Source organism: Elephantulus edwardii, unplaced genomic scaffold, assembly GCF_000299155.1.
Source record: "Elephantulus edwardii isolate Elephantulus edwardi_28Jun2011 unplaced genomic scaffold, EleEdw1.0 scaffold00016, whole genome shotgun sequence".
Taxonomy (NCBI): Eukaryota; Metazoa; Chordata; class Mammalia; order Macroscelidea; family Macroscelididae; genus Elephantulus; species Elephantulus edwardii.
The window spans coordinates 22956952-22963831 of NW_006399766.1; positions in this window are offsets into that span (position 1 = coordinate 22956952).

Here is a 6880-nt window from a genome sequence, read left to right on the forward strand (position 1 = left end):
CCCAGAACAACTGTTTGTGTTAATGTGAAACCTATACTTGCACCAGGAGGCAGTTGTCAGAACAGATCAAGGAAACACTACAGTTCAAAATTAGAAAAGAAGTACATCAAGGATGTGTCTTCTCCATTGCCTTTCTTTTTTTAAAATAGTTTTATATTAGATTGCATACAAAACCCATATTCATCATGTTTCACCCTTTTGTTCATTCACATTGTGTTTCATAGTCATTCTCAAACACTGAGCTTTATAAACTTAACCACCATTGAATTACACCCACCATTATTACTCTGTATTTTCAGGTCCCTGCCAGATCTTTCCTATTTCCTTTGCTCTCTCTCACTACCTACCAAATTGTGCAACCCTTTGATTTCCCCCTTACCCAAACTCACCCCACTACTCCAAGCCCTTCCCCCTTTTGACCCCATACATGTTTTTCCAGTATTTTACTATTTTTTTTACAATAATGGCTTTATGCAATATTTGTCCTTATGAGACTGAGTTAGTTCAGCCAGTATAATGCTCTCCAGTCTCTCCCAAGTTATGCAGTAATTTTCTAAATCCTTGCTCCCCAGTGCTACCTAGTATTCCATCATGCGATTGTACCACAGTTGCTCAATCCATTTGACTCTGGTTGGATATTTAGGGTGTTAACATATTCTTGTGATTGTAACACTGCTATGAACATTGGTGTATAATTCTCTGTTAGTACCTCAGTTCTGATTTCATTGGAGTATATTCCTTAGCAGTGGGATAGCCGAGTCATATGAAATTTCTCTGTCCAGCTTTTTGAGGAACTGCTAAACTGCCTTCCAGAGTGGTTCCCACCTCCCCAAATCCTCACCAACATTTATTGCTTGCTGTTCTGTTAAACTTTGCCACTGCTACTGGGGTGACATGGTATCTCATTGTGGTTTGATTTGCATCTCTCTTATTGCCAGTGATTTGGAGCATTTCTTCATGTGTTTGTTGACCATGCAAGTGTCCTCCTCTGTGAAAAGTTTTTCCATGTCTCTTGACCATTTTGTAATTGGGTTATCAGTATTTTTTTCTAGAGGCCCTGTAGTACTCTGTAAACTTTTGATATGAGACCCTTGTCTGAGATGATATTGCCCAGTGTGGTTTTTTTTCTAGTTGATAGTTCTTCTTATCATTCTGTTCGCCATACCTTTTCAGACTATATGTGGAACAGATCATTCCGGAGGCTGGGCTTTAAGAGGAGGAATATGCAATCAGCATTGGAGGAAAACAGCAATGTCCTGTGTTATGCAGATGACACAACCTTTCTTGCTGAAACTGAGGAGAGCCTGAAGAATTTGCTGCAGACGGTCAAGGACTGCCATCTGCAATATCAATTGAAGCTCAGTATCAAGAAAATTAATATTCTCACCACTAGGCCAATTGGTAGCATCATAATAGATGGAGAAGTGATTGAGATTGTTAACAATTCCAGCTTGCTTGGTTACTCAGTCAACACTCTTGGCACCAGCAGTCAGGAAAGCAAAAGATTGCATTAGGAAAATCTGATGTTAGGGACCTCTCCAGAGTGCTAAAGAGCAACAGATGTTAGTCTACAGACTAAAGTATGTCTGATCCAGGCCATGGTCTTCTCAGTTACCTGTTATGCATCAGAGAGCTGGACATTGACAAAATAGCACAGAAGAAGAATTGATGCCTTTGAGTTGTGGTTCTGGAAAAGAGTATGGAACATACATACCGTAGACTAACAAGAGAACTGACAACTATGTCTTGAAGAGGTTGAAACCAAGCTGCTCCTTGTCGGCAAGGATTTTGAAGCACTGTGTCACATAATTTGGGCAGGTTGTCAGGAGAGACCAGTCCTTGGAGAAGGATATCAGGCTTGGAAGGGTGCAGGGACATCACAAGAGAGGAAGACCCCAAATGAGATGGATTGACATGGTAACTGGAGGAATGAGGATAGAGTTGTCAGAGACAGTGAGATTGGCCTAGGATAAAGCAGGGTTCAAAACTCTTGTGCATAATAGGGTCGCTATGAGTTGTGATCAACTCAGTGACCTATAAAAACAACAAGGCTTTTAGATTTGGTGAAGGGGATTTTTAGGCAACATGTTGAAAGTGTAGTTTGGTTTCTTTTAACTATAAGATAGGAATATAGGGATATGAACTATTTAATTTTCAAGCAGCATATCAAAACCTATTTGTTTTCAAACTGGAACTGACTCATAATTGTCTCTCCAATGGGTTTCTGGAGGAACAGGAGATTCAAACCAACAGCCTTGGGTTAGCAACATAACTTCCTGCAGTCTATACCACCAGAGCTTCCTCAAGCAGCATATAGAACACACGCTATCCAAGCAGGACATGAAGGAATGTAAAAGAAAATTCTCTTGCGTTGTATGCCGTGGATTGAATTAAATCTCCCAGAAATATATATTGACATCCTTACTCCTGTTGCTTCTGCTGTTAAGGGCCATCAAGTTGGGTCCTATTTATAGCTACATACTTCATACAACAAATCTTTCACCTTCCTCACAATCTCTGCAGTGCAGATATAACCTTATTTGGAAATTGGGATTCCTTTATTATGTTAATGAGGCCATACCAATGTGGAGGGTATCCTAAACCTTATTATTTCAGAGTTCTAGAGAGAGAACGTTAGGAAAACACAAACTGGTGATGATAGCAGCGTCAGATGATGCTACAAGCCCAGGGACTCCAAGCACGGTTGGTTCTGAGAAACTGAAATAGATAAAGGAGGCCCTTTCTCTAAAGCCATCCTTTTAAACTGGGCTTTTAACCTCCTGAACTTTGAGGAATCAAATTTCTGTTCTTTTAAAGCCAACCATTTGTGCTGTTTCTATTATAGTAGTGCAAAAAGACCAAGACACCCCATCTTTCCTGGTAAAAAGGATTTCAAAGTGAGACATGGCCTTAGGGCAAAGAGCAAATCCTGGATACTGCCTATAAAATGTGGTCTCAGGGTCAAGACCTCAAGACCTTTTGTTCATACCGCAGGAAGATTTAAGGTGGTGCTTTGTCTGCCCTCTAAGATAGTTTAAAAAAAATGCTTTTAAGAATTTGGAGGGCATTATTTCACACCATGACTCTCAGCATAAGATAGAAAGAGACTTGAAAGATTTGTGTGTGTGGCTTTTATCTAATGGAATGGATTGTTATTTTATACATAGGAATTCCACAGAAATGTAAAGGAATATTAGCTTGGATTGAAAAAGACAGAGACCCTTCAAAATGAAAAGAAGCTTTTCAGCAAGCTGAGAAATCTACCTAGTTGCAAACATAGGCCATTGCCTATGGGAAAAGAAGGCTATTTCAAAGGATAGAGTCAATAGTCATGCAAAAATGTTTTTATGGAACAGGGCTGTCTTCTAATAAAGGAACTGTGATATGTACCTAGCTGGATTTGAGAATCACTTGTCAGACGTAACCATTCCTTGGGAAAAGACATCTTGCTCGGAGAGGTGGAAGATTAGAGGAAGACTCTCAACAAGTTGGACTGATATGGTGACTATAACTATGGGCTACAACATATCAGAGTTTGTGATGGTGGTGCAGGGTAGGACAAGATTCAGATATGTTGTTCATAGGATTGTTATGAGTTATAATCAACTTGATGAAACCTAATTACAACAACATGGACCAGTGGCAGCTAAGCCATTGTTACTCCCACCCCCCTTTTAATGACACAACCTTGCTTGAAGAAAAGGAAGAAGATTTGAAGCACTTACTGAAGAAGATAAAAGACTTCAGTGTAGTTTATGTCTCAACATCAAGAAAACAAAACAAACAAACAAACAAAAAACCTCACCAGTGGATCAATGGGCATGATAGATGGAGAAAAGACAAGTTATCAGTGATTTTGTTTTATTTGGATATACAATCAACACCTATGGTAGTATCAGCCAAGAAATCAAGACATGTTGCATTGGAGAAACCAGTTGTCAAGGACTTCTCTAAAGTGCAGAAGGGCAGGGAAGTCACTTTAAAGACTAAGGTGTACCAGATGCAAACCATCGTATTTTCATTTGCTTCCTATACATTTGAAAGTTTGACAAGAAATAAGGAAGACTAAGACAGAATCAATGTCGTTGAACTGAGAAAGATGGGAAAAATAATGTATACTGCATTGAAACAGACGAGGGAGAAAACTGTTTAAAAGGGATATGTGATTAAGTATTATTGTCATGACAGGAGTCCAGAATGAAGGCTGCATGGTGGAGTGGACTGGGGGGAGCGATTGTATAACAGTGAAAGAATTTTACTTTTACTTTTCAAAAAGAAGAGCAAATTGGGGGCAAGGAGGGGTGGGCAGGGAGAAAAGTGCAAAAATGAATTAATGGAAATCCAAAGTCTCTGTAAACTTTCATTAAAATGAATAATAATAAAAATGTCATTGAATTATGATATTGGAAAAGACTACTAAATAACATATGGACTACCAAAAAGAACAAACAAATCTGTCCTGAAGGAGGTGTAACAAGGGTGCTCCTTAAAGTTAAAGATTGTGAAACTTTATCTCAAATTCTTTGGGCATGTTGTCAAGAGGGACCAGTCCTTAGAGAAGGACATCATGTTGGAAAAGGTGGAGAGTCAGTGAAAGGAAGACCATCAACGAGATGAATTGACATAGTTACTGTAACAGTGGGCTCAAATGTGTCAGATGATGACGATGGCACAGGATAAGACAAGGTTTTGAGCTTCAGAGGGTTTCTGTGAATTGTAGTCAACTAACAACAACAACAACAATAACAACAAAATCACATATATTGTGATTGTCATTGATTATGCAAAGGGGTTTAACTGTGTGGATCATAACAAACTGTGGCTGACTCTGAGAAGAATGGGAATCCCAGAACACTTGATCTTGCTAATACGAAACCTATCCTTGGACCAAGAAGCAGTCATCAGAACAGAGCAAGGGAACACTGCATGGTTCAAAATTGGGAAGGGTATATGCCAGGGATGCATCCTATCGCCATACCTTTTCAACCTATATGCAGAACAGATTATCCGGGAGGCTGGGCTCTATGAGGAGAAATGTGGGGTCAAGATTGGTGGACAATTTATCAACAACCCTGCTTGCTGAAACTGAAGAGGACCTGAAGCGCCTGCTGCAGAGTGTCAAGGACTGCAGCCTACAATATGGATTGAGGTTCAATGTCAAAAAGACAAAGATTCTCACCACTGGACCAATTGGCAGCATCAGGATGGATGGTGAAGAGATCGAGATTGTTCACAGCTTTAGTTTGCTTGGCTCCAGAGTCAACATTCTCGGCATCAGTAGCCAGGAAATTAAAAGACATATTGCCATGGGAAAGTCTGCTGTTAGGGACCTCTCTAAAATACTCAAGAGCAACAGTGTCTCTCTGGAGACTAAGGTGCGCCTGATACAGGCCATGGTCTTTGCAATCACTTGTTATGCATCAGAGAGTTGGACAACGACTAGGGAGGATAGAAGGAGAATTGATGCCTTTGAGCGGTGGTGCTGGAGAAGACTATTGGACTGCTAGAAAAACAAAGAGATTCATCCTGGAAAAGGTTAAACCGGGCGGCTCCCTGGAAGCAAGGATTCTGAGGCTCCGTCTAACATACTTTGGACATGTTGTAAGGAGAGACCGGTCCTTGGAGAGGGACATCATGCTTGGGAGGGTGGAGGGACAGCACAGGAGGGGAAGGCCCTCTATGAGGTGGATTGATTCAGTGACTGGGGTAATCGGGATGGGTGTATCGGAGGCAGTGCGATTGGCACAGGACAGAGCAGAGTTTAGGGCTGTTGTACATAGGGTCGCTATGAGTTGCAAGTGACTCGACAGCACATCACAACAACAACAATTGTGAAGGGAGCTCTGGTGGCATAATCTGTAGGGAATTGAACTGCTAACCCAAAGGTGACACCTTTCTGGCAGTTTGAATCTACCAGTTGCTTCTTGGGAAGAAGGTGGGCAATCTCCTCCTGTGTAATTTACCATTCCCCAAAACCCACTGGAGGATCTAGGAGTCTATTCTGACTCGACGGCAGTCACTGCATTTTTGAATGATCTACTGTAATGCTCTTGCTATTATCTCAACATGGTATGTTGGCAACGTGAGGACAGAATTCTCACTTTAGCTTTGGGGTATTCAGGCAAAGAGGAGCCATCTACACATGGACACAATTTATATGATAAGATTCTAGACTTGAAGCCTGTCTTTGAAGGAATGATGGAATAATGGGAAGGGACTGGAGAAGACAAATGGGAAGGATGTGCACATTGGTGATCATAGAATTTGATAGAGACCCAACATCCAACATGGCCATCAATGATATCCACACCTTTGTATTGCCTCCTTCCAAAGGAAAATACAGTGGTTGCCTTGAACATGCCCTTACCAAAGGAATCTTTCATTAACATTGCCAATTTTGGGACTTGCCTTTAAGAGAACCAGTAACTTCTGTTTATCCTCTTTTGAATAACTCACTTTTGTGAGCCCTTAGTCATCTTGTAAGAAGTCTAACTACCCTGATGAAAAAGATGCCTACCTGAAGTGCAGTAGCCTTGAGATACAATGAGAAGGAGAATAGTCTAGCCTTTCCAAAACCCCAGTCAAGCTTCCAAAGGGATTGCAGGCTTGTTGCTAACTTGCTGTCTAATTGCAACCACAGAGTGAATCCAGGTGATCAACTTCACGAGTGAATCCAGGTGATCAACTTCACGTGTGAACCCAGTTATCTCACAGACAAATGAGAGGCAAAAGAACAGTTGTTTTGATTAATTAATTTTGGATCTGTTATGCATAATGTTGTTGTTGTTATGTTCCGTCGAGTTGCTTGCGACTCATAGCGACCCTATGTACAACAGCCCTAAACTCCGCTCTGTCCTGTGCCAATCGCACTGTCTCTGAC